The following is a 27,844-nucleotide window of genomic DNA, read 5'->3' as shown; positions in this document are numbered from 1 at the left end:
TAGTGAAAGACATAATAAAAGAGTAATAAAGATTAATAATGAACTAATAACAATAATTAAACAGAAATTAAGAGGCAACCGATTAAGAGCAAAGGAAATTAGATTGAGTATAAAGAGTAGAGAAAGATTACAAAGAGATGAATCCGTCAATAAGAACACAAGTACGTAGCAAAGGAGAAAAGGAAGAGCAAAGTGCTTGCTTAAAGTAATTAGGGAATGATTAAAGAGTGTGAAAAAAGAATAATAGACTATAAAGTATATGATGAGAGATGAGACCGTTTAACCTAATGACGTCTTCACCTTATATAGGGAAGTGTTTATTAACTAAAACTAAAATAATCACGGATTAGTATCCAGTGTAAATAAGCAAAGTACTCGATCGAGGCATTTGAGACCTCTTGATCGAGTAACTTCCCATCAAATCCTCTCGATCGAACAGAAACGGCCTTCGATTGAGAGCCTCTAGATTAGCACCCTTTGATCGAGTTCAGCAGGGACTCGATCGAACATCTTGAACCGTTAAAACCACTCGATTGACCAAAAAAGCACTCGATCGAATGGTTAGCCACTGAAAACAGCTTGATCTTCATTTGGTTAGCTTCTAAGGACCTCCTTCACGCTTCCCGAGGTGCAGCACTTCCGCTCTAAATCCTCCATCTTCATAAATGCATGCTAGGGGGACTGAATAAGGCACGATTTCACCACTTTGAGGTCCGTTCCTGCAAATGAGATGAAACAAACCAAAGTAGCCTATTCGGGGCATTTTGCAATACAAAACTATAGAAACGACATGGAAATGCGTGCAAAAAGAGGCTAAAAAGACTATATAAATTGCACGTATCAACCGTGTCGGACATGCGGAGGCCATAAATGAGCCGTGACCGGGCAACCTAGGCTATAAGTTCAGAAATTTGAGCCGTTTGCTTTTGTTGAATCATCAAAGTTTTCTGCAACAAAGCTTTCATCTCGGCCATATCATTGCTATGAGCTTTTGGAGGAGGTTGCATCTGTTGGAAACCTCCTTGATTCTGTCCAAAACAATTCCCTTATGGTTGATTACCACGATTTTGGGGAATAATATAAGCATTCTGCTGCGGGGCTTGAGCAAACACATCCTGACCTCTTTCAGGGAAGAAGTTAGAATATGTAGTACCTTGCTTGAAAGACTGAAAAGTATGAACCTGTTCAATTGTACTCATACACTTGGCCACAGTGTGGCCATCAATCCCACATCTCTAACATGACACTTCTTGTTGAATCATTGCATGAACTGTTTCTTGCTTATTACCTGATACCCGTCGTTGTGAGTACCAAAGATAAAATTTATAATCTCCTATTAAGACTAACCTAGGCTAGTGGTAACAGGGTCGAACCACAAGGAGGCAGTTGTAAACTCTAGTTGATTTATGATCAGTCAAAGGTAACAATTATGGGGGTTGGTTTGAATTGGTCTATAGCTAATAGTAAATAAAGGCAGTAAACTAAATGAAAGATTTAAGCGGATAAAAGAAGGGCACTAGGATGATCGGTTCATTATAGCTTTGGCGGCAGCAAACTAAGTCGGTCTGAATCAAATACAGGTAAGGCGGGAAATAAAGAGGTCCTCTCGGTCCACTTTTAACAAATAGCATCTCTCGATCTCGCTATAGGTCCCTAATGTCACTAATACTAACTTTCGTCCTGAAAAGTGACTAACGGTCTAAACTATACCTATCTTTCGATCTTAGCACGTCTAGTCGATTTAATTGATCTGTCTAATAACCTCCCCTATCTTTCGATCTAATGGGTCAGTCACAAAATAGGTATCTAACTGGTCGCATGCATTCGATTTGTTAAATACAAGATTAAATTCAAATAAAACGAATATAAACCCTACGAGGTCAGTCGATCGACTGATAAGGTCAGTCGATCGACCAACACGCGAAACAGCCTATTCTAATCTAATGCCGCCTATGCCATAAATCGCCTACATCCTAGCACAATGAAATTAGCTACTCATACTGGGAATATCAATAACAATAAAATTGACTAATAACACAGGAGAATTCATGATCAAAGCAAGGAAATAAACAATTAACAAAGAACGACAAGTTGGCTTTCGGGAGACTATCCTAGCAATTACTATACTATGAATGACAATAAAGTAGTAAAACTGAAATAAGAGCAGAAGAATACCGCGTAAAGGATTGTAAAGAAGAGATCAAAAACCAACTGTAAACCGAACTTTATTAACGGAAGAACAATAGTCTTAAGAACCCTAATTATGAAATAGAACTAAAACTGATAAAGTATGTGATGTGTTATTCGATGCTAAAACTGGATGTTGGTGTTACGTTATATAGCAATCAACGTAACAACTTATTTCTAAAACCTAAACTTCACGGGCTTTGAGATTCACGACCTTCTAAATCTCGTCTGGAATAGAAATCTGGTCGATCGACTAATCAGGCTGGTCGATCGACTGCTCCTCAGCAACAGTAGCTTCTGGAACCCGAGCATCGGTCGATCGACAGGATAAGCTGCTACTTGACTTCTTAAACTCGTGGGTTTGTCTTTTGGGCCTTGAATTGCGCACCAAGCTTATTCCTTACGTGATTCCTTTATGTCATTTGCAATGCAGGTTACTTGGGGACGGATTTGGCTTGATTTCCCGTTGAATTCTTCACATTTCTGCAATAAGGTACAAAATACGGAAGTAGACGGAAATAGGGGGAAATATAGCATAAACTACAAGAATGAGCTCTGAAATGCGTGTAAAATGGGATGTAAAACATCATATAAATGACACGCATCAAATCTCCCCAAACCAAACCTTGCTTGTCCCCAAGCAAGAGCTAGACTCGATCTAAAGGAACGGGTTCAAACTCAGAGCGAAATGCAAACTGTTAAGCCTAAACCAATTTAATGCACAACCAACAATCAATTAGTAATGTGAACCATGCAAACGAATTATGTAGTCGTTAAAAGTATGCTGAACTGTTGACTGTATAGACGTATCAAATTGGACTCTCACGGGTCGCTCAAATCACTCATAAGAAAGGGTGAATATGTGAAAGATAGAAAGAATTAAACTTGTAAAGACTCTCACCTAACTACGACCTATGAAAACATGCCAGCAATAGAATATGAAAATGACCTCTACGACCGTACATACGCACTCCAATCGAACAGATGACCAATGACACATGCCGAGGTATATATGGGATATGTGAGGTATGGGTAAGAAGAGGCAAAACAATTATGGAAAAGTGGAGGTACAGGTGATCAAGCTAGTACCAAAACGGAACCAAATGGCAACATCCAACTTCTTGCTCATAATCAAACGAAATGGTGCTATAGCAAGCACAAGACTCACAATCTCCAAACTAACAAATCAATAAACTCCCCATAGGATATAAACGAAACATGGGAGCAAAAATCGCCAAAAGATAAGGATTAAATTATGCGAATTGACTTCTTCCTCGAATCTCAGTCGATCGACCAAAAGGGGCAGTCGATCGACTGCTATGAACAGTGCAGAACCTCTTTTTCTTTCTTTTTCGAATCATTTTTTTCATTTCTTTCTTTTTTTTTTCTTTTGTTTCTTTCTTTCCTTTTTTTCATTTTCCAATCATCATCTCAACAGAGCAAACGCCACCAAAAACGAGTAACAATCCCAAGAACACAGACTACTAGCTTGACAAAGGTAGGCTAAATGTAGGATGTAGTAAACGGGACAAAAATGCTATTTTTGGCAGTGTGGAGCTTATGGGCAAAATGAAAAAAGGAAACCTCTTCCACATGTGTCAACTAACCACAAACCGAATGCATACAGGTATTAAGTAGATCAAATTCATATTCATGCAAATTAAGGAAAACATGTCTCATAAGGAGTACTACTCACATTCCTAAATGAACTGGTCATGAATGTCACCAGTTATAGGCTCTAAAACTCAGAAATATGATGTAGGTTGCCAATTTTCTAAGTCAAGTCTCAAGTTAAGCAAATAAATTAACGAAAACTCGTGGATATGCATATATGATTCTACTAATAACATGTTAATCTAGCAAGGCTCAGGCGAAACAGGTGCAAAATGCAAAATCATCATAGAAATACTATCGTTCCGACTCGACCTATATGTAAATATGAATAAAGAAACAACAATGCAAAAACATAATATAAACGTGAATGCAAGCAAATGATATGCGACGCAAAACCCTTTCCCAAACCAAATCGCACAATGTCCCCATTGTGCAAAATCATGTAGTGAAGAAAAGAGAAATGGGGATTTGCGAGAAAACAACTAAGCAAGACATAAAAGAAAGATATGGAACTCACAAGACTTTAAGCGCAAAGAAAGGAAACCTCCCAAACCAAAGATGAGCTGGGAGGTTTCTTTGCAAGTGATGCTACCAATAGGTACCTAAAAGACAATCAAAACCACGCATAAGACCGAGAAAACAATTTTTGAAACGGTAAAATTGTGCACAAATGAGAAAATAGAAGAAATAATAAATTTTGACGGAAAATAAAGTGGAGTAGAAAACTCCCTTAAGTCCGCAAATCGACCAAACACAGCAGGGGAGAGGTCGTGAACCGGTACAGCAGCAGAAGTAGTCGATCGACCTGTAGGGGTAGTCGATCGACCTGATGAACAGGAACAGAAGCTCCTGGAAAGCGCAATTCAGTCGATCGACCATGATAGCTAGTCGATCGACTGAAAGTACTGCTGTGCTCCTTATTTCTTCGTATTTGCTCAATGATTCGAGCTAACAAGCTATAAATACCTGCAAGTGCACAATACTACGCGCCCAAAATTGCGCAAAACCCAGCATAAAGTCTAAAGTACTCAAAGATCCTAAGCAAACAAAATAAAAGCGAAGTTTTCGCGCACACAAAGAACAATAAGAAAATAGTTCAAAAGCAAATAAAATGTTTGTAAAGCTTTGTGATCAACTAGTAGTTGATCAAGAAAGACCAAGGTATGGCCCACTTCGTCGGCTTTTGGCTACTAGAGGTAGCCTCAATGGTGCTTATCTTGTCAGTTGCACCCTTCTCAGCTTCAACAGTCGGAGAGCTCAATGGATCAACTTCGTCATCTCCCCAATCAAGGACTCCCTCAGAATCGTCGGAGTCCAAATCAGCCCATCTCACCTTGGCTGGCTCATCCTCCACTTCCTCATCAGTCCCATAGCTTAAGCGTCCGAGGCCTCCTCTTTGAATGATCGGTACGCTACCGTGGCGTAACTTGTAGTACTCCCTTCCCCAAACCAGCTCTGCATTATCTAAAACAACGATTCTTCCTCCATCTTGCTCCCGATGCAGGGCGGAGGGGTTACAACAGGAATAGAAATAGGCATATCGGGAAGTACAAAGTACGATTTCTTTTCAGAAACCGTATTACAAGTTACGGGCCACATGGGGTCCTTTTTCTTAGCCGGCTGGGCAAAGACAATAGCGTGCTTTCCCACTTTGAAAGTCAAGGTTCCTAGACCGACATCTATAATCGCACCGGCGGTGTGCGAAATGGCCTACCCAAAATGATGGGAATATGGTCATCCTCGGGCATGTCAAGGACAACAAAGTCAACAGGGAAGAAAAACTTCCCTATTCGGACGGGTATGTCCTCTAGGACTCCTATAGGCTCGACCGCAGATCGGTCGACCATCCGAATCTGTCATCTCGGTTATTGCAAACCTGGTCAACTTAAGCTTCCTAGCTAGACTCAAGGGCATGACACTTATGCTAGCTCCTAAGTCACATAATGCCTTTTCGATAGAAAAGGTACCTATGCTACAAGGAACTGAAAAACTGCCCGGGTCTTCTAACTTATGGGGCGTACTGTGAGACAAGTAGGAGCAAGACTCTTTAGTTAACGTAACAGTGTGAACATGTTCAAGCGATTTTTTCTTTGACAACAACTGTTTCATAAATTTAGTGTATGCTGGCACTTGGTTAACTAACTCAAGGAAGGGTACCTGAACATTTAAGCTACGAATAGCTCTCTCAAATTTACTAAAAGATACCTGTTCCTTCGTCGGCACGAGTCTCTCCGGATATGGGGCTGTAAGGAGTACCTTAGCCCTCTCCTCTAAGTCGCGTGTGCCGGTATCCTTGGACTTAGGCTGAAAGTCCGTCACCTTCTCTTTGTTGAAGCTAGACCCCTCCTCAGACCGTCTCAAATGAGAACCATTGACCGTCATTGGATCGAACTTCGGAGCCGGATCGATCCCATCAACTCTAAAGGGCTCGCCCCCAAAATTTTCGGGACGGTGGTTCCCCGAAACAAGTGGTCTCGTAGATTATTTGGCATTAAAGGACGAAATTCTTCAGCATCAGCAGCGATCTCAGTCGATCGACCACTCGTCCTCGATCGATCGATCGAGATGTACGATTCGAAGCTCCTCAGTAACCCGTGAGTCGGTCGATCGACTAGGTACTTGATCGATCGATCAAATGCCTGTGACGTCTTTTTCTTTGATTTGTTCGTTGAAGCTTTCTCTTGACTTGTTTCCGGCTCATCTTTCTCAACAAAGATCTTCAACCATTGCAGGACCATCAAGGGTGGACCCGCTCCTCAAAGTGATGGCATTTAGGGTCTCCTTTTGTTCGGGTTGAGTGGGTAGGTGTCCGGGAGCTCGAGTGTTACTTTTACTAGCTAGTTGAGCAATTTGGCTCTCAAGCAACTTCATCCCGGCCTCTCTTGCTTGGGACTCCTTTAGCAACAGATTCTTAAGCTCGAAAACTCGAGTTCTGATTGTTGCTTCTGCGCGGCACATAAGGGGGCTTTTGATACTCTTGTTGCTTTTGATGAGGCGGGACATAGGGTTGTTCTTTGCTGCGGGTGTTGGGTTGGATTTTGGACATTTTGGCTCCTCCAACTCAAGTTTGGGTGGCTTGGCTCGTAGTAGGTGTTTGTCTCGCCTATAGTGTTGAAAGGCGACAAGATTCAAATGGACTAGGGCGCTTTTTCGAGACATGGCCCTCAACTCCACACCTTTCACGAGACGAAGGGGCCGTCGACACAGCGTTGACTTGGTATATCCCACCCTTAGAAGCTCCTCCTAGCTCATACTTGTCAAACCTCGCAGAAGAGCCTCAAGTGCAAAGAACAGAGGAGGATTCAGCAGCTCTCCTCTGGTTCCCTCTCGAATTCCCATATTCGGCCTTATGGGTAGCTAGATCGTCAATGATCTTCCACCCCTTGGTTGCTCCCAAATTTTCAGCGAATCTTCGTTGGTCGCAAAGATCCAAAATGGCCCTCTGATCGTCGTACAACCCATTGTAGAAATGGTTGCACAAACTCCACTTTTCAAACCCATGGTGCGGTATGGTTCGCACTAACCTTTTGAATCGGACCCATGCCTCGTGGAAATTCTCATCTGGCCCTTGTTTAAAGCCCGTGATTTGAGCTCTAATAGCGATCGTCCTTGAAGCAGAAAAGTACTTCTTGTAGAACGCCAATGCCAATGTATTCCAATCAGTGATCTCCTGAGCGGTCCGGTCCAAATCTCTATACCACTCCTTGGAGCATCACGAAGGAGAAGATGAACATGGTCTCCTTGATTTGATCCTGGGTCACGCCACCGGTGGGGGGAATGGAGCAGCGAGAGTCAATAAAGGTCTCCATATGTCTTGCTTTGCATCTTCATTTGCGCTCCCCAAACCGATTTCTCTCGACCATGGTAATGTAGGCAGGCTTTGGTTCGAATTTCCTGGCATCTCCCGGTAATTCGAACCCCTTGTATAGATTGCCGGCTGTCGGCTCGGAATAACTAGCTATACTTGCTTCCTCGGCCATGACTGGAATTTCCGGAGAAGTAACTGTCTCGGCTGAAGAAGTGGAAACGGGTGAAGACTGTGGGTCTTCTTCGAACAGATTGTTCTCGTGATAGCTTGACAGAGTACTCAACTCTTCCTCTGTCGGTAATACCCTTTGTGTTCGTCTCAACTCGCGCAAGGATCTTTCAAGCTCAGGGTTCAACGGTACTAATTCTCCACCCTGTGACCTGCGCATAAGAAGAAACTACAAAAAGAATATAAGAAAAGTATAAGGAACGGGTGTCCCTTAAACTAAGAAAGACTAAAAATAAAAACAACTAAAGTTAGGACTATTGCCTCCCCGGCAACGGCGCCAAAATTTGATACCCGTCGTTGTGAGTACCAAAGATAAAATTTATAATATCCTATTAAGACTAACCTAGGCTAGTGGTAACAGGGTCGAACCACAAGGAGGCAGTTGTAAACTCTAGTTGATTTATGATCAGTCAAAGGTAACAATTATGGGGGTTGGTTTGAATTGGTCTATAGCTAATAGTAAATAAAGGCAGTAAACTAAATGAAAGATTTAAGCGGATAAAAGAAGGGCACTAGGATGATCGGTTCATTATAGCTTCGGCGGCAGCAAACTAAGTCGGTCTGAATCAAATACAGGTAAGGCGGGAAATAAAGAGGTCCTCTCGGTCCACTTTTAACAAATAGCATCTCTCGATCTCGCTATAGGTCCCTAATGTCACTAATACTAACTTTCGTCCTGAAAAGTGACTAACGGTCTAAACTATACCTATCTTTCGATCTTAGCACAGTCTAGTCGATTTAATTGACGGTCTAATAACCTCCCCTATCTTTCGATCTAATGGGTCAGTCACAAAATAGGTATCTAACTGGTCGCATGCATTCGATTTGTTAAATACAAGATTAAATTCAAATAAAACGAATATAAACCCTACGAGGTCAGTCGATCGACTGATAAGGTCAGTCGATCGACCAACACGCGAAACAGCCTATTCTAATCTAATGCCGCCTATGCCATAAATCGCCTACATCCTAGCACAATGAAATTAGCTACTCATACTGGGAATATCAATAACAATAAAATTGACTAATAACACAGGAGAATTCATGATCAAAGCAAGGAAATAAACAATTAACAAAGAACGACAAGTTGGCTTTCGGGAGACTATCCTAGCAATTACTATACTATGAATGACAATAAAGTAGTAAAACTGAAATAAGAGCAGAAGAATACCGCGTAAAGGATTGTAAAGAAGAGATCAAAAACCAACTGTAAACCGAACTTTATTAACGGAAGAACAATAGTCTTAAGAACCCTAATTATGAAATAGAACTAAAACTGATAAAGTATGTGATGTGTTATTCGATGCTAAAACTGGATGTTGGTGTTACGTTATATAGCAATCAACGTAACAACTTATTTCTAAAACCTAAACTTCACGGGCTTTGAGATTCACGACCTTCTAAATCTCGTGCGGAATAGAAATCGGTCGATCGACTAATCAGGCTGGTCGATCGATCGCTCCTCAAAGAATAACGAGCTTCGAACCCGAGCATCGGTCGATCGACTGAAAGGGATGGTCGATCGACAGGATAAGCTGCTACTTGACTTCTTAAACTCGTGGGTTTGTCTTTTGGGCCTTGAATTGCGCACCAAGCTTGTTCCTTACGTGATTCCTTTATGTCATTTGCAATGCAGGTTACTTGGGGACGGATTTGGCTTGATTTCCCGTTGAATTCCTCACATTTCTGCAATAAGGTACAAAATACGGAAGTAGACGGAAATAGGGGGAAATATAGCATAAACTACAAGAATGAGCTCTGAAATGCGTGTAAAATGGGATGTAAAACATCATATAAATGACACGCATCATTACCCAAAGACTGGGTAGTCTTTAATTCGGTTAATTGAGCAGTTAAGTCCTCCAGCTGTGCTGCGACAACATTATCCGATCCATCTCCTCTCTTACTGCCTCTGCGATTACCGTACTCAGTAGTGTGAGTAGCAATCTGATCGATCAACTTCCATGCATTATCATCATTGGTATTGTCCTAGAATCTCCCATTAGCTGAAGAATCAAGTAGAACTCTATGATCGTCATACAACCTGATACGGTCGTTTCTGTACCAAAAATAAAGACCTAAATATACTAATGGAAGCTAGTGATAAGTAGGGTCGATCTCCACAAGGAGGCAAGGTATCTGTCTAAAAGTCCGTCTATCAAGGTCATAAATGGGGGGTTTTAAATTGGTTTTCTAAACTACTCAAGGTTAAAAGGCAAGAAAAATAAAGTAAGAGCAATAAATCGAGAAAATGATAGAAAAATGATCAGATAAAAGGGGGTATGTCAGGATTTCGGTTCACCATGGCAGTCTATCGACTCAGTTGCAAATAGCCTAGAACATCTACTGTGAGAAGGGCATGGGAAAGGTCCTTCCGGTCCGCTATCCACCCTAGAATTCCACTAACTTAACTTTCATCCTCTTTAGGGTAGTCTACTATTCATAGCAGGTCTGTTTATTCCAATCTTCCGATCCAGGAACAAAGTTAACCAAATTAATGTTATTTAGAAGCGTGCACTCAAATAAATAGGTGTTACAGTTATATTGCTACGGGGACAGATTCTCACATGTAAATCGTCTAGTCTATTTACTACATCGTCACAATTCTACCATGGATCCCCTAATCCTAACATAGGGAAATTAGCTACTCATGGTCGTAGGGCAATCAACAATAATAACAAAGAGCATACTAATAAAAGACATGATAAAGGAATGATAATCAAGCATAAACTAAACAAGAACAAGAATAATAACAAGGGAACGAGAAATTAAAGTAAAACAACGTATTGAGATTAAAGGAAAAAGAATGATTACAATCCAATAGAATCCAGCGGAAAGAACAATCCACAAAAGCAAGAGCAAAGGTATCAGATTAAGAGAAGTTCAGCAGTGATTAAGAAGTAAAAGTGTAAAGAGAGAGGTGTTTATTAACCTAATTATGACTCCCTTATATAGGGGAGCGAAAATTAACTAAAATAAACCTATCACGGATTAAGATAACCCGTGTAATCTAACAAACCACTCGATCAAGTACTTTTAGACTACTCGATCGAGGTCTTCTCCAGCAAATATACTCGATCAAACACTTCAGGCTCTCGATCGAGTAACTCCTCAAAAGCATATTTCGATCGAGCAGAAAGAACTACTCGATCGACCTTCTATTCCTGCCAAACCACCCGATCGACTCCCAAAACATCTCGATCGAGTGATTTCCACTGAGATCAACCTGCAACTCGTAGTGACAGCTTCTTTTGACCACCCTTCACGCTTTCCGAGGTATGACTCTTGCTCCAAAATCCGCGTCTCCTTACAATGCATGCTAAATGGGACGAATAAGGGTCGATTCCGCTACGCTTGGGTCCATTTCTGCGATTAAGACAAAACAAACCAAAGTAGCCAATTCGCGGCATTTTGCAATACAAAGCGATACAAAAAGGCATAGAAATGCGTGCAATAAGAGGCTAAAAAGTCTATATAAATTGCACGTATCAAATCTCCCCAAACCGAACCTTTACTCGTCCTCGAGTAAACTAAATGCAAACAAATGGAACGGATATGAAAACTCAGAGCTAGCTATAACTTGTCCACTTAAACCATTTAATGCAATCAAAATTAACAGTTATAGCTACAGCAGTCAAATACGCAAATGAGTTGTATGATGTCCATAAATAAGCTGATCTGTCGACCTTGCAAGACCATCAAAATCGGACTCTCACGAGGTCACTCTTCTCTCATGAAGCAAAGGGTGAAAATATATGTGTAAGAGAGAAAGAGAAGACAGTCACTCACCTTAACTGTGACCTACATAATATGCATGCAACAAAAATGATAGACGATTCAAGTACCATACACACATTCTAACTAACAATGTCCGTCATAGCCGAGGGCTTACAAAAGATATGGGAGAGTGAGGTTACAGGTAAGAAATGGCAAAACAGATTATGGAAATGTGGAGGTAAAGCGTCAAGCTAGCACCTAAATAGGACCATTTACGACTATCCAATCTCAGTTGTCTAGGAAATAAAGCACAAGTGCCCTTCTCTGGCACAAAACTCACTACCCAATACACAATCTCCTCAAAAAGATATAAATAAGAACAGAGGAGTAGACCGTCACAAACTTCCCTTTTTAAACACGGTCTAATTTCTATTCAAAACAACTAACTCTTTTTTTTCTTTTCTTTCTTTTTCTTCTTCTGTTCACGTTTTTCATCTTTTTTTTTCATTTCTTTTTCTTTTTTTTTCTTTTTCACCATTTTCCATGCTTTTCTCATTTTCTTGCCCACGTTCTTTCTTTTTCTACCAACTCCATATAAATGAGAACAAACCAACTAGCAGCAATAAAAATATACCACAAAAATTACACTAAACTAGCTTGACAGGCAGGCTTAATGTGGGTGTAGCTAATGGGTCAAAAGGCTATTTTGGCTAATGTGGAGCTAACTGGGTGAAAATGAAAGAAAGGGAGAAATTGTAAGCACCTCCCTGCATGTGACACCGACCACAAACCCGAATGTACGCAAGCGACAAGTAATCGAATTTCATAAATGTGCAAAAGTGATGAACATGTTATGCAAGAAGTAGTACTCTCAATTCCTACATGAACTGGTCATGAGTGACACCATTTATATGGCTCTAAAACTCAGAAATTGTAAAGTAGGTTGCCAATTTATCAGGTCAAGTCTACACAGTCAGATATATTTTCAACATTAACTCGTAGATATTCGCAAAAGACAAAGCTAACAACTGCTAATTAGATGCAAGGCTTAAGTGATATGACAAGTTAAATTGCAATTTCATCATGGAAATCTACCGTTCCAACTCAACCTATATGCAAAATGAAACGTGATTATTATTTTCGAAATGTTCTAATTTTTTATTTTTGATGAATTTTTTGAAATAAAATATAAATGCAAACAGAAAAGTAAACGTGAATGCAAAAACAAATGCAAATACAGACTCAAAGGATGCATTACCCTCCCCAAACCAAAACGGACAACGCCCTCATTGTCCTCCAGCATACACCAACAGATATATAACGGGAAAGGGATATATACAACTAATAAATGAATGAATAACAATAAATAAAAAGGAGACAAAAATAAAGAAAAGAGCAAGAAGTACATACAAAATGACGAACTTCCCCAAACCAGCCAGAAAACTGGGGAAGTGAGTAGACCGCAGCTACTCGTTGCTCTGCTCCTCCTCCTATACCACCACAAAGTCAGGATCCCGCTCCTGCTCCCTCCTCCTCCCCTCCGCCAGGTACCGATAGAAATAAGGGTGTGGCCAGCCCTCAGGAACGGGGCGTCCTCGTCGCATGTGATACTCGTATAGAGGGAACAAGGTAAGTGGAATGTCCCGCTCCATACGAGCCTGCCTGGTAAGAAGCTCAAAAGCAAACTGTCACGGCGTCCTTGGTCAATGACCTCGGACGCCTCAAAAGGTGGAGGAGGGATAAAATTAGCCGGGTAGACTGGCTGTGTAGGAGTAGGAGTGGGGATAGGGACCAGTTGAGGCGTAGGCGTCGAAGACTGCCCAGCCTCAGTGGTCTGTGTGGATCCCTGTCCAGTCTCAGGTCTCTTCTGCTTCTTAGCAGCGGGAGTAGTGGTGGGTGGAGTGAGTGGAAGGTGGTAGAAGGTCAAAGGTGGAGGTATCCTACCCCTAACCGTAGGTAAATGGACAAGACGGGGTAGGGTGGTGCAGGGTAAGGTCTCGGACAAGGAACCACAAATCTTCCAAGTCCGCTGGTCAGAAGGTAGCCAAAACATAGACAACATGACATGAATATCTAGGTACCTATCAGTATCGACATGTGCCAGGTCACGAGGGAAGACATGGAAGATAGAACGGGCAAAAAAGGTAGATATGCCACTGCAGACAATGGTGCCCGACTTCTTCCTCTCAATAGTGTGAAAATATTGAGCAGTCAAATAGGCAATGTTAAGCACAATGGGGCCCTCGCTATCAATGTTCAGATAGCCCCCAAGAATAGAAAACTAGACAATGTTAATGTTGTTGGGCTCTTTACGGCTGAAAATCGTCCCACCAATGAGACGCAAAAAGTAACGGGCCGGAGGGAGGTGGACATGAGCGAGTCTGCGCTCCTCAAAGGCTGTCTGTGCTAAGGTCCTCCAAAGTATACGCATGACCTTCCTAGGAGGGTCCTACTCACCGTGGGAGGACAATCCTAACCTACTACCAAACTCAGCAAGGGTCCAGGTCGTAGTCCGGTTAAACAACCGGAAGGAGACACACGAGCTACCCTGGTCAGTGGCGTAGGCAGCTGCAGAAAAAGTGAAGGAGATGAAAAACTCGAGGGTCAGCTCCTTATAGGTTGTGGCACTCATGGTAATCAGTCCAGACATCTCCGCCCCATTCAATATCTCAACTACAGGCTCGTAAATTCCTAACTTCTCAAGCGATTTCTGACACAAAAATTTAGTCGAAGCAAAGTCACAGCTCTCTAAGTCAAAGAAACGGGTACAATGAATAACATTAACGAAACGTACCTCTAGGTAGTTAGGATGCGGGTCAAGAGACACATCGGCACGGAACGTGACACATCCGGCAGCACGTGTACCTCGTCCTCGACCCCGTCCACGCCCTCCAGTACCTGAAGAAGAAGAAGTCCGTCTAGTAGCGGGGCGAGGTACTAGGGCAGCCCGGAAAGCAACTGTGACAGCTGGTGACGACGCAGCAGGGGTCGTCACCGTAGAAGATATGGTACCAGAAGTAGACGCAGTGGCAGCAGCCGTGCTAGTAGAGGCAGAGCTAACAGAAACAGTAGTAGTACCAGCAAAGACAGCAGTAAAAACAGCAGTACTAACAGTAGAGGTGACGGTGGTAACAGCAGGGACCACCGTCTCAGTCAAGGATGGGGCAACAGTCGAACTAGTCGAAGGTAGTGTGCTACTATCCATCCTAATCAAGTAAGTAAGGGAGGGAATTAATCAATTAAACAAAAAAACACGAAATCCCCTAGTTAAACTCAAATTTTCGAAAAATTTCGAAAAACCCTAAACCCTACTCCTTCGAATTAATCGAAACAAGCAATTAAATAACAAAGGAATAAAGGGAATTACTTACTTGATGATTGACCCACAAGAATAAGCAAGAAATCGACAAAAATCCAAGCAAAAGACGGATTTCAACCAAAAACCCGACAAAACCCTAATTACTCGAATTGAAAGCAACAAGGACGAATTTTAAGAGTAAATTAGGGGGCTAATGTCGAAAAATGCACAAGGAAAATAATGTGGGTGATTGATTTGGTATTAGGGGAAGATTAATGGAGGATTTTGGGTAAATATCGCAGGTTTATCGCAAATAGAAAGAGGAAGGAAGTTAGATTGAAATTAGAACAAAAAGAGAAGTTAAAAGAATAACTCCCTGCGTGTATAGGCACATTCACTTGATCGAGTGATTTGAAACCACTCGATCGAGGCCTTTGGCATCCAATCTGCTCGATTGAACAAAAATCCATTCGATCGAGGAATCCTCATTTTTGACATTTCGATCGAGTGTCTGAATCCACTCGATCGAGTTCTTTTGCTGGGCAATCCTCTTGATCGAGTACAAAAAGTACTCGATCGAGGTGTTTTCTCGTGTAACACATCCCAATGCGACATATCTTCCCCAAACCTGCATATAAACACGCAAAAACATTTCCCGAAAATACCAAATCACAATAATAAGGAGTCTATAGTCGGTTTTCGCTAAACTAACTAAGCTATTGTCTAAAAGTCTAAAGCGCAATTAAAAAGTTTTAAGGGAAATTCAAAATTACAAGTTATTACAACGGGGCATTCCCCGCTCATCTTCCAAAACATTTTAGTAGCCCACAAGAGGGCTTCTGACTGAAGGAGGTCCCTTCAGCATCTCAGACCATCCTCTTCGATCGCCACAAGGTTGAATTTGAACTGATAGAAGGAGAATAGTTGACATCCACATACGCCCTAACTTTCTTCTTCCTCTTGACATTCTCATCGACATTGTCATCTCCATCACTTTGATTGACTTTAACTGTACCTTGACCGTTAGCATCTCCAACATCCACTCTATCTGTACCTTCAGCAAGGAAAACAGAAGAATGGTCCTCCTTTTCGCTCTCAGTCTAAGGCGGAGGGGTTACAATTGCAGCACAATATTCAATATTCTCAGCCGGAGTGTCTGTATCTGAGTCAATAGAGGACACAGCATCGAAAGGTTGAACTTGCATGGGAGCCCTACGAGATTTAGACTGATGAAATATCAGCTCCTCGTCTCCTACCTGAAATGTAAGGGTCTTTACCCCGACGTCAATTACTGCATGAGCAGTAAATAAAAATGGTCGCCCTAAAATAATAGGGGTATGAGTGTCCTCGGGTATGTCAAGAACCACAAAGTCTATGGGAATGAAGAATCTCCCGATTTTGACAGGTATGTCCTCTATAACTCCTAGTGGCCGTGATATACTACGGTCGGCCATCTGAACGATTATATTAGTGCAGTTAAATTTGGTCAAACCGAGTCTCTTAGCAAAAGATAAAGGTAAGACGCTCACGCTAGCACCTAGATCGCATAGCGCGTTATCAATCAAATGGGTCCTTATATGACAAGTAATTGAAAGGCTACCCGGGTCTGACTGTTTAGGCGGTGTCTTATTCTGAACTAAGGCAGTCCCTACTTCAGTTAAAGCCACCATTTTATGGTCATTTATATGCCTCTTACGCGATAAAATTTCTTTCATGAATTTCATATAAGAGGGCACCTGAGTAAGCAATTCGGCGAACGGAACGTTGGCGTGAAGGCTTTTTAGGAGCTCAGAAAATTTCCCGAACTATTGGTTAGCCTTGTTGTCCTGCAATCACCTTGGAAAGGGCACTGTGATAGGAATTTCAAGCCCTTATTCCTTTCTTCCAAAGTCTCGACGGGTTCAAATTCATTCTTACTCGATCGATCCTTTTTACCTCTCGATCAAGGTCTTTCAGCAAGTTTATCACTTGATCAAGCACTTTTAGCTGCTCGATCGAGTCCTTCATTATCAACATTGTTCGATCGAGGCATAATTTCACTCGATCGAACACCTTTCCCAGAATTTTCACTCGATCGAATCCTTGAATATCCACTTTCCTCGATCGACCCATAATTCCACTCGATCGAGCATTATCTTCAGCAATTCTACTCGATCGACCTCTAGAAATCAATCGATCGAGTATTTTCTTTGGATTAAGCACGTTTTCAGCCATGGACGACTGTTTTTCGTCAGCAACGACATTCTCCGGGTCTGATATGTCCTCAACAGTTGACAATTTGGGTCCTTCATAAGAAAGACCACTGCGCAAGTTAATCGAATTTATCGTCTCATGTGGATTCTTCTCAGATTGAGACGGTAAGTGACCCGGCTTCCTCGTGGACTGGCAAGCGGCGAGTTGGGCAACTTGGGTCTCGAGTGACTTAATTTATGCTTCTTTTTGTTGGTCACTCATCTGCATCTGCTTAGTTAATGATTGAATCATCGACTTCAACTCAGCCAATTCACTAACTCCACTAGATGAAGCTCCTTGATGCGGCGGTGGAAAGGATAGAGGCTTTTGAAAACCTTGTTGAGCTTTGTGAGGAGGAACATAGGCTTGTTGCTGCTGCGGAGGAGGAGTATGATTAAGCACATTCTGACTGGTCCATCTCCAATTGGGATGGACTCCACTTTGATTATTATAATAGGAACCCCCTCCTTGCCTATATTGCTAAAAGGCAAGGACTTGCTCCTTCTCTGTTAGACAGTCAACAGAAGTGTGACCGTCATTACTCCCACATATCTCATAAGTAATGGCTTCTTGTCTAGTCAACAAGTGAACCGTCTGTTGATCACCAGCATGTTGCAACTCCAGCTTATCAAAACGAGCATTCATGGCTTCCAACTGAGCCACAACGGCACTGTTGTCGACAGAATTAACTGTCCGAATACCTCCTCTCGGGTTCCCATATTCAGCACAATGGGTAGCCATTTTTTCAATGATACCCCATCCCTTATCATCTTCATTGTTCTTCTGAAATCTCCCATTAGATGAGGCATCCAATATAGCACAGTGGTCATCATACAACCCATTGTAGAACTGGTTGCATAAAAACCACTGATCAAAACAATGATGAGAAAGAGACCTCACCAACTTCTTGAAACGGCACCAAGCTTCGTACAAGTTCTCATCAGGTGTCTGCTTAAAACTTGTAATTTTCCCTCTCAACTGATTAGTTCATTATGGAGGAAAATACCTTTTATAAAAAGCAAGGGCCAGACTCTCCCAGTCAGTAATACCGGCGGCAGTACGATCAAGATCAGTGAGCCATTCACGGGCTCCATCGGTCAGAGAAAAGGAAACAAGACTTCCTTAATCTTATCCTGGGTCACTCCCTTAGTGGCGGGAATGGTAGAGCAATAGTCAGTAAAGACCTCCATATGTTTACGCGGATCTTCACCCGCCACACCCTGAAATAGATTCTGTTCGACCAAATTAATATAGGACGGTCGAACGTCGAAAGTATTACCATCCTCGGTCGCAAGCTTGAAACCTTAAGGGATCGAGACAGCAGTGGGCTCTGAGTGACTCGCAATGTTAGGCATCTTCAATGGCTTTATAGCAGAAATAGAGTTATCTTCTTCACAAGATGGATCTTCTACAAATAGAAAATGTTCTAGCTCGGGTTCAAAAGTACTAAAGACTTCCTTTTGAATCTTCCTTTGCAGTCTTAGTGTATGCCGAAAGGATCTCTCTGGCTCAGGATCAGCATGAACTAATTCTGACCTGTTTGGCCTGGGCATACACAACACTGAAGGAAATAAGTGAGAACTGTCTCAAGGAATAAAAATTCCCTAAGACTGAAAGAAATAAATGAAACAACACAGACAGACATGGCTATTGCCTCCCCGACAACGGCGCCATAATTTGATACGGTCGTTTCTGTACCAAAAATAAATACCTAAATATACTAACGGAAGCTAGTGATAAGTAGGGTCGATCTCCACATGGAGGCAAGGTATCTGTCTAAAAGTCCGTCTATCAAGGTCACAAATGAGGGGTTTTAAATTGGTTTTCTAAACTACTCAAGGTTAAACGGCAAGAAAAATAAAGCAAGAGCAATAAAGCGAGAAAATGATAGAAAAGTGATCATAAAAAAGGGGGTATGTCAGGATTTCGGTTCACCATGGCAGTCTATCGACTCAGTTGCAAATAACCTAGACAATCTACTATGATAAGAGCATGGAAAAGGTCCTTCCGGTCCGCTATCCACCCTAGAATTCCACTAACTTAACCTCCGTCCTCATTAGGGTAGTCTACTGTTCATAGCAGGTCTGTTTATTCTAATCTTCCGATCCAGGAACAAAGTTAACCAAATTAATGTTATTTAGAAGCGTGCACTCAACTAAATAGGTGTTACAGTTATATTGCTACGGGGACAGATTCTCACATGTAAATCGTCTAGTCTATTTACTACATCATCACAATTCTACCATCGATCCTCTAATCCTAACATAGGGAAATTAGCTACTCATGTTCTTAGGGCAATCAACAATAATAACAAAGAGCATACTAATAAAAGACATGATAAAGGAATGATAATCAAGCATAAACTAAACAAGAACAAGAATAATAACAAGGGAACGAGAAATTAAAGTAAAACAAAGTATTGAGATTAAAGGAAAAACAATGATTACAATCCAATAGAATCCGGCGTAAAGAACAATCCACAGAAGCAAGAGCAAAGGTATCAGATTAAGAGAAGTTCAGCAGTGATTAAGAAGTAAAAGTGTAAAGAGAGAGGTGTTTATTAACCTAATTACGACTCCCTTATATAGGGGAGCGAAAATTAACTAAAATAAACCTATCACGGATTAAGATAACCCGTGTAATCTAACAAACCACTCTATCGAGTACTTTCAGACTACTCGATCGAGGCCTTCTCCAGCAAATATACTCGATCGAACACTTCAGGCTCTCGATCGAGTAACTCCTCAAAAGCATATTTCGATCGAGCAGAAAGAACTACTCGATCGACCTTCTATTCCTGCCAAACCACTCGATCGACTCCCAGAACATCTCAATCGTGTGATTTCCACTGAGATCAGCCTTCAACTCGTAGTGACGGCTTCTTTTGACCACTCTTCATGCATTCCGAGGTACGACTCTTGCTCCAAAATCTCCGTCTCCTTACAATGCATGCTAAATGGAACGAATAAGGGTCGATTCCGCTACTCTCGGGTCCCTTTCTGCGATTAAGACAAAACAAACCAAAGTAGCCAATTCGGGGCATTTTGCAATACAAAGCGATACAAAAAGGCATAGAAATACGTGCAATAAGAGGCTAAAAAGTCTATATAAGTTACACGTATCACAACCCGTTGTAAAGAAACCACTTCTGAAAACCATGATGGGGAACTGAACGAACTAATCTCTAGAAGCGAACCCATGCCTCATTCAAGTCTTCAGTGGGACCTTGTTTGGAGCTAGTAATTTGGCTTCTCAAGGTATTTGTCTTCTGCGGTGAGAAGTATCTCTTGTAGAATGCAAGAGCTAAGGTATTCTAGTCAGTGACCCCATGATCCTCCATATCTAGATCCCTCAACCACTCAGCCGCGTCATCTCTGATGGAGAAGGAAAAGAGAACCTGCTTTACCTGATCTTGTAACATTCAGTTTGATGTTTATAAGTGTCTTGATATTGGATATTCTATTGGATAATATGTTAGTGAAACGGAGCTAGCGGCGTTTGTGGAGGATAGTTGCTAGTGTGTGGAGTTAGTGTCGAGAGAGGCTATAATGTGGTGGATATGATATCGTGAGTCATGTTGTGGGGGTAGACATAGTTGGTGGAGTTGGTGTTGGGAGTCCATGTTTGATGGGTTGGAGTTTTGTTTTGAGTTCTTATTTGCGTTGTTATGTCTTGATCGAGTTAGTATGTTTTGTTTTTGTTTATGGGTTGAACTTCGAGGAGGAAGTTCTTTTTTTTGGAGGGAAGACTGTAATACTACGGTTTTATGAGTCTTTGGGTACTCTATCGAGTGGAGCTTACTCTGTCGAGTAAGTATGTTTTTATACGAAACAATAGTCTGCCTGTAGGGTACTCGATCGAGTAGGCTTGACACTCGATTGAGTAAGTGGCACTCGATCGAGGACCCTCACTCGATCGAGTGCACCACTTTATGCGTAGGGTACTCGATCGAGTGCACCTCTTGTTACTCGATCGAGTAACCCTTACTCGATCGAGTAGTCCTGGTAATTTGTTTTACGTGTCCCTGACCTTCACCTACTCGATCGAGTAAGTCACTCACTCGATCGGGTGGCCTATGCTCGATCTAGTGACCTCTGTTTTGGGTCATATGCTTATCTTTTGACTTTGTAGCATATTATGTTTAATTCAAGGATGTTCTTTTGCTTCTGTATGCATTATTTTACGTATATATTGGTCCTGATGCGTAAGTTACCCAATCTTATGATGTAAGGAGCGGCACCTGTGGTGAGTGTGAGTTCGGTGAGGAGGACATGAGTTATATGCGGTTGTGATAGGTAGTGGAAAAGAAAAGAAGGATTGGTAAGACATATTAAGGCATGAAGCATGTTTTGTGAGAAGAGATGAGTGATATGATTTTGTGTTGAGTAATGTAAAAGTAAGTAAATATGGGCAAGAGATGATGTGAGTCTAAGGAACGTGAGAATGAAAAGATTGAAAAGAAGGATGCGAATAGTGGCAACTTGAGATGTGTAAAGAGTTACAGAGGGAGATGGTTGGGAATTGTGTGGGATAAGAATATATGTAGTGAAAGGTCATTTTAGAGGAATTGAGAACAGTGGTATATAGTGAACTTAATGGAGACATGTCGCGACGTGGATTTGCAGATAGTGAGTGAGTTTGGGAATTTTTAATATCAAGAGGTGAAACTAATGTGTAATTTCCTTGGGCAAGTAACGTTATGAAATGAGTTTTGGGATTCTAGAGGAAAAAAAAGGTGATTGGAGATCAGTGAGAGTGATATCATGAGATGGTCTTGACTGATTGGTGATAGGTGTGAGTGATAGCATGATAAGAGAAGATCTGTAGTAAGAAAGAGTGAGATGATACTGATATGAAATAATGGAATTTGAGTTTTGGAGCAATGAGAAGGTAACCGGAGCACTAAAGAGTTAGGTAGAAGGAATAAGGAGTTGAATCATTAATTAGTATTGTTTAGTGTAAAGAGATAAGAAGGATAAAAGTAAGCTGAGAGATGTCGATCGGAGTTATGTGATATGGAAGTCAGGAATCGTCCAGATGTACTATCATGAGGATGTTAGTAAATTGTTATATAGGAGTTTCAGGACAATATGATTAGTCGTGAGTTTCGGGGAATTAAGGAAAGTAAGAAGTCGGGGAAAGAATTTACACGATATGAGATCTTAGTGGTGAGTTGGGTGACGGTACAATTAAGGATGGAATTGGAAATAGTGTTAAGGTAAATTATGTTGATGGATTTGATGTTCGTTATTTGGGATGTTAACCAAAGATAGGAAAGAAACCGTGATGTTTAGAGATGGGTGTAAAAGGTTTGTTATACGAGCAGTGGTGGTATTGTGGTGTTGTCACTAGTGGTTAAGGGTGATGATAGATAAGAAGGATAGCAATTCTAACGAGGTTGATTTTGTAGAGGCCGGATTGATATGTACGTTTGTGAGGAAGTATAAGATGTGGTTATATGAGGCGGGTGCTATTATTTGAATATTAATGGTATGTTTATACTTGGCAGGAGGTGATAGTTATGCGAATGGGAGAATATGTTATGAGGGGCATACGAGTTAAGCTCGGGCAAGAGGTAACCTTTATCAAGTGGTAACTTACGTGATCGGGATTGACTAGTTGGATGTGATTAAGGGTCTATGATGTGTATAAATGTTTGTGTGAGGTTCTGACCTCACAAGAAGTGGTATGGTGTGATAATTATAAAGTTGTTATCTGAATGTTCTATATGTCGAGTACGGTAACCTAATTAAATGATATTCAAAAAGGTAATAATTTGATTGATCTGGCATGGCTAGTTATAATTGTATGTGTATTTATAATACATATGTATCCGTGAAATGGTAGGGATGATGTTCATGAGGTGCTTATCTGTTTATTCCATACAATATGTTGTGCTGTGATCTAGTAAAGCGGTTTTAAGTAAGTTTTCTTGTCCGGGAAGTTGTCCTAAGTCAGTGTCTATGGGAATTGTGTAAGTTGTGATGTCTATCGATGTGGTTGTTGTGCCTCGGGTGGTGATCCGAGCATGGTACTTCGTGTTGTGATGCGGGTATTTTCGCGCTGCGGTGCGGCTGTTGGTGGCGGTGTTGCGATGCCGTAACCGGTTGTGGTGGAGTAGGCGGAATGATTACGATTCGAGTTTCGAAAGTACATACCAGTTATACATAGACTGTTGTTTTGTTTGATGTTGCTTCCTGTGAGTTTCGGGTTGTACATATAGACGGTTGTTTTGTTTATTGATGTTTCTTAACAGTTGAGTAAGGATAGAGTATGATGTGGAAGAGAGTTGTGTATGTTTTCGTTGTTGTCATAGTATAGTGATATCTTGTTGATGGGAAATAGTTGCGAGAGGTTGTTGGAGTACTTGTGATGTTCTTTTAGGGAAGGCATTGGTTGACTTAGTGATGGCAAGTGATTCGTGGAACATGTGTTGTACAGATCCGAAAGTTGCAGGTGTCCATAATCTTTTGTTGAGACAGTGAGTATAGGGTGTCGGACATTAGTATCATGATAAGTTGTGGATGAGTTTGTGGTAATAAAAGAAAGAAATTGAGGATCTAGTGTGAGTGTGTGTAATGAGTGTGGATCGTGAGTTATGCTTTAGGAGATAGGTGCTTTATATAGAGAGAGGTGTGTTGTTTTATGGTAATAATGAAGAGTTGGTATGGTGATTTTGCTACGGATTTTGGTGGTATAGGTTAGGTGGTGTGCCGAATGAATTAGGGTATACGAACTGTTCAGTAAGAGAGCCTTGGATATAGGATTGGTGAGTGTTTAGTTTATAGGCGGTTATCTTTGACATGCGGTGGTGATGAGGATAATGAGAAGATATAGCTAAGGATTTAGTATTAGTGAGTTACGAGAACGTAACATTTATCTTAAGAGGAGTAGGATGCTATAAAAGAGAGTTAGATGGTTGTGCATGTTGTAGTATAATTGGAAGTAGAGCGTTGATGTGCATAAAGGATGGATTTGTATTGTGGTTGATATTGTTAAAAAGGTCATGGCCGTACTTGTAGTAGTGTGACGTCTAGGATGGTGATAATATTTCGATAGTGTTGACAGTTGGATGATGATGATTATGAGTTCCATAGTTTTGGCAGTTGGGTGATGATGTTTATAAGTGTGAGTAAACTTCGAGGACGAAGTTCCTTTTAAGGGTGGTAGAATGTAACATTCCGTTTGATGTTTATAAGTGTCTTGATATTGGATTTTCTATTGGATAATATGTTAGTGAAACGGAGCTAGCGGCGTTTGTGGAGGGTAGTTGCTAGTGTGTGGAGTTAGTGTCGAGAGAGGCTATAATGTGGTGGATATGATATCGTGAGTCATGTTGTGGGGGTAGACATAGTTGGTGGAGTTGGTGTTGGGAGTCCATGTTTGATGGGTTGGAGTTTTATTTTGAGTTCTTATTTGCGTTGTTATGTCTTGATCGAGTTAGTATGTTTTTGTTTATGGGTTGAACTTCGGGGACGAAGTTCTTTTTAAGGAGGGAAGACTGTAATACAACGGTTTTATGAGTCTTTGGGTACTCTATCGAGTGGAGCTTACTCTGTCGAGTAAGTATGTTTTTATACGAAACAGTAGTCTGCCTGTAGGGTACTCGATCGATTAGGCTTGGCACTCGATCGAGTAAGTGACTTACTCGATCGAGTAAGTGGTTTTACGGGTGATATTTGACGGGTTTTGTTAATAATGCGGGAATGGTATATAAGGCTTTCGTAACTTTTCTCAAAACACTTTTATAACCTAAAAACCTTCAAGAGAAGATTGGGAGTTATGTTGAATCGTTCTCTCCACATTATTAGCAAATCCCGGAGCTAGAAGTGTCGGATTTCGTCGTTCTTTATACCTTTGTGATCCTTGCGTCGAGGGTAAGCTTTACATATAACTTTTATATTGTTGGTTAAACCCTAATTGGGTGATTTGGGGGGTTTTTATGATTATGTGGTTAAGGTAGTAATTGTATGCATGTATGTATAGGAGGAGGGTTCGTAGAGGAGAGATTTTGAGACAGCTGCTAGATCGTCTGATTCTGTGGTGATTGCTTTTCCAGGTAGCGTTTCCCACTCGGTATTAATTACATGATGTGTGTGGTGGTTGTATTGTTATTGTGATTATTGTTAAAGTATATTGTTGGTGGTTGTGACGGTTGTTGGTTATATTGTTGGTTGTATTGTTGATTAACATCGTTGATTGTGGTTGTATCTGTCTGTGGTCGTCGGGGTGCGTCCCTGGCTGAGTGGAGTCACTTGAGGGAGTGGCTTCACGCCCTTGATTCGCCATCTGTGGAACCCGCCATAGGAGGGGATGTGCACATTAAGGAACAAGGGTTTATCGTTCGATGGAGATGAGCAGGGCTTAGGTGGGAACGGCTGCGGTCCCCCACTGGCGGTGTGGAGTATCTGTTGCGATGGGTACTCTGGCAGAGCTACACACTTTAGTGTGTAGTCAGTGGTGTGGAGATTGATTATGGAGACTGGGGTTGATGTGACGATTGAGCTGTTTGCCATTTGTTCTGTTGTGATTTGTGTTGCGTAATTAGTACTAACCCCGTTTAATTGTTTTAAAAACTGTGGTGATCCATTCGGAGATGGTGAGCAGTTGTTGAGCAGGTTTAATATGATGTATATGGGCTAGCTGGGATGAGTCATCACTTGCAGTTAGAAGAGTTTTCCGCTGTGTCAGACGGTGTCCTTTAGTTATTCAGTTTTGTTAGTAGACAGTTTTGGTTTGGTTGTATCTCATTTAACAGTTTTAGTTTGAGACATGTAATCACTTAAATTATATTTACTTTTAAAGTACGTTTCTTTATTGTCTTATGATTATCATTGTCTCGGATAACCGAGATGGTGACGTTCCTATACCTGAGTGGTCCTGGTAAGGCACTTGGAGTATAGGGGTGTCACAGATCTTGAGTTACTCCTGCAGTCAGTGGAATAGAGCAACAATAGTCAGTAAATTTCTCCAGCTGCTTGGCAGGATCCTCATTAACTCCTCCCCCAAACAAGTTTCGCTCCACCAAATTGATATAAGACGGGCGAATCTCAAAAGTGCCCTTGTCAGTAGTAGGGAGCTTGAATCCCTTAGGAATAGAAGCCAAAGTAGGCTTGGAATGACTGGCAAGAGTAGGCATCTTTGTCGAATTTGTGGTAGAAATAGGCTTGTCCTCTTCTAAGGACTGATCTTTTGCGTCAAATATGTGCTCTGAATCACTGTCAAGTATACTCAAGTCTTCTACTTGACCTATTTCTCTTTGAAATTTCCATCTGTACCGAAAAGTCTTCTCTGGCTTGGGATCAAAAGGTATAATCTCCAATCCGTTAGACCTGGGCTTACACGAAAACAACAAGAAAAATATCAAACTGTCTCAAGGAACTGATGCTCCCTGAGACAAAAGACAAAAATAAACAAAAGCAAACAGAAAAATTATTTCCTCACCGACAACGATGCCAAATTTGATAAGGTTGTTTTCAGTTGTTGGTCTATCAAAATAAATCCTAAATTACTACTAACTAGTAGCTAGTGGCAAGAAAGGGTCAAATTCACAGGGAGGCGAGCTAATTGTTCTATTTGCTAATATTTAAGCCCGTCTTAAGGGTAACTAATTTCTTGAAGGATGTTTGTTTGGTTTGCTAAAACTAATTGCACTAAAGTAAATAAGACAAATTCAATAATATTAAGGAGTCTAGGGATCAAGTTCACTAGGTAGTTATCCGGGGGTCAGATTTAATTCATTAACAGAGCTAATTACGTTGTTTAAGGTTATATGACCGGTCGATTCAATATTCCCTTTAGATCTAATTTAACATGTGGTCGCTATCATTAAATTATCTCTATTTAGTTATCGCAGCCTATATTGATTCTAACCCGGCCGGTGAAAGTCTCAATTCGCTATACTAGTCAATTAATCCTGGCCAGTAATTAACTAACTAGATGAAGAACAATAAACTGAACAACAACGAATAAGCAATTTAACTATCAATCTATACAATATAATTAAAAGGCTAATGTGACATGGCAAATTAAATGTGACATGGCAAATGTGACAAGAGAAAATTAAATGTGACATGCCAATATCATAATCCACATATTATCAATCTATACAATATAGTTTAAAAGGCTACTTAAAACATTAAATTTTATTCCATGAGCCATTTTTATAATTAATTTGTATTTTGTATTTGATTATATAATATTTGCTTAGTGACAGACGATTATAATACAATATTGACGTCTTGACGGATAATTCTTACTAAAAAAACACACATTGAATGATACTTGAGTTAGTGCCCCACCAAAAAAAAGTAAAAGCCTATTTGGGGAGTTGTATATCAATTATAAATAATTTTCTATAATAAAAAAAAATACCCACATGAACACCGAAACTTTGACTATTTCTAATATAACACTCTTTATTTTGAATGAGACCATTAAAAGTAACTAAATTACCCTACAAAGTAATATTTACACATTTTTGGGATCAACTTAAAAATAGTTTAAGTATTTGTGATTTAAAAATTGAGAAAATATTGCGGTCATACAAAAGAATGGTCTCACAAAAAAGATTATCTTTATGTAGAATTTAGAACATAATCAACACAAATATTTATTATAATATTTATGTAATAATAATTAAAAAAAATGATGCTCAAAAGTCATGAACTTTGCTCCATATTTAAGCCTATATTAAATTTGATAATAATGAAAAAGGATGTTCACATGTCATAAAAAATATACTCAATTTTTTATATATT

The sequence above is a fragment of the Silene latifolia genome, chromosome 3, assembly GCF_048544455.1.
Source record: "Silene latifolia isolate original U9 population chromosome 3, ASM4854445v1, whole genome shotgun sequence".
NCBI lineage: Eukaryota > Viridiplantae > Streptophyta > Magnoliopsida > Caryophyllales > Caryophyllaceae > Silene > Silene latifolia.
This window is presented reverse-complemented; position numbering follows the sequence as displayed.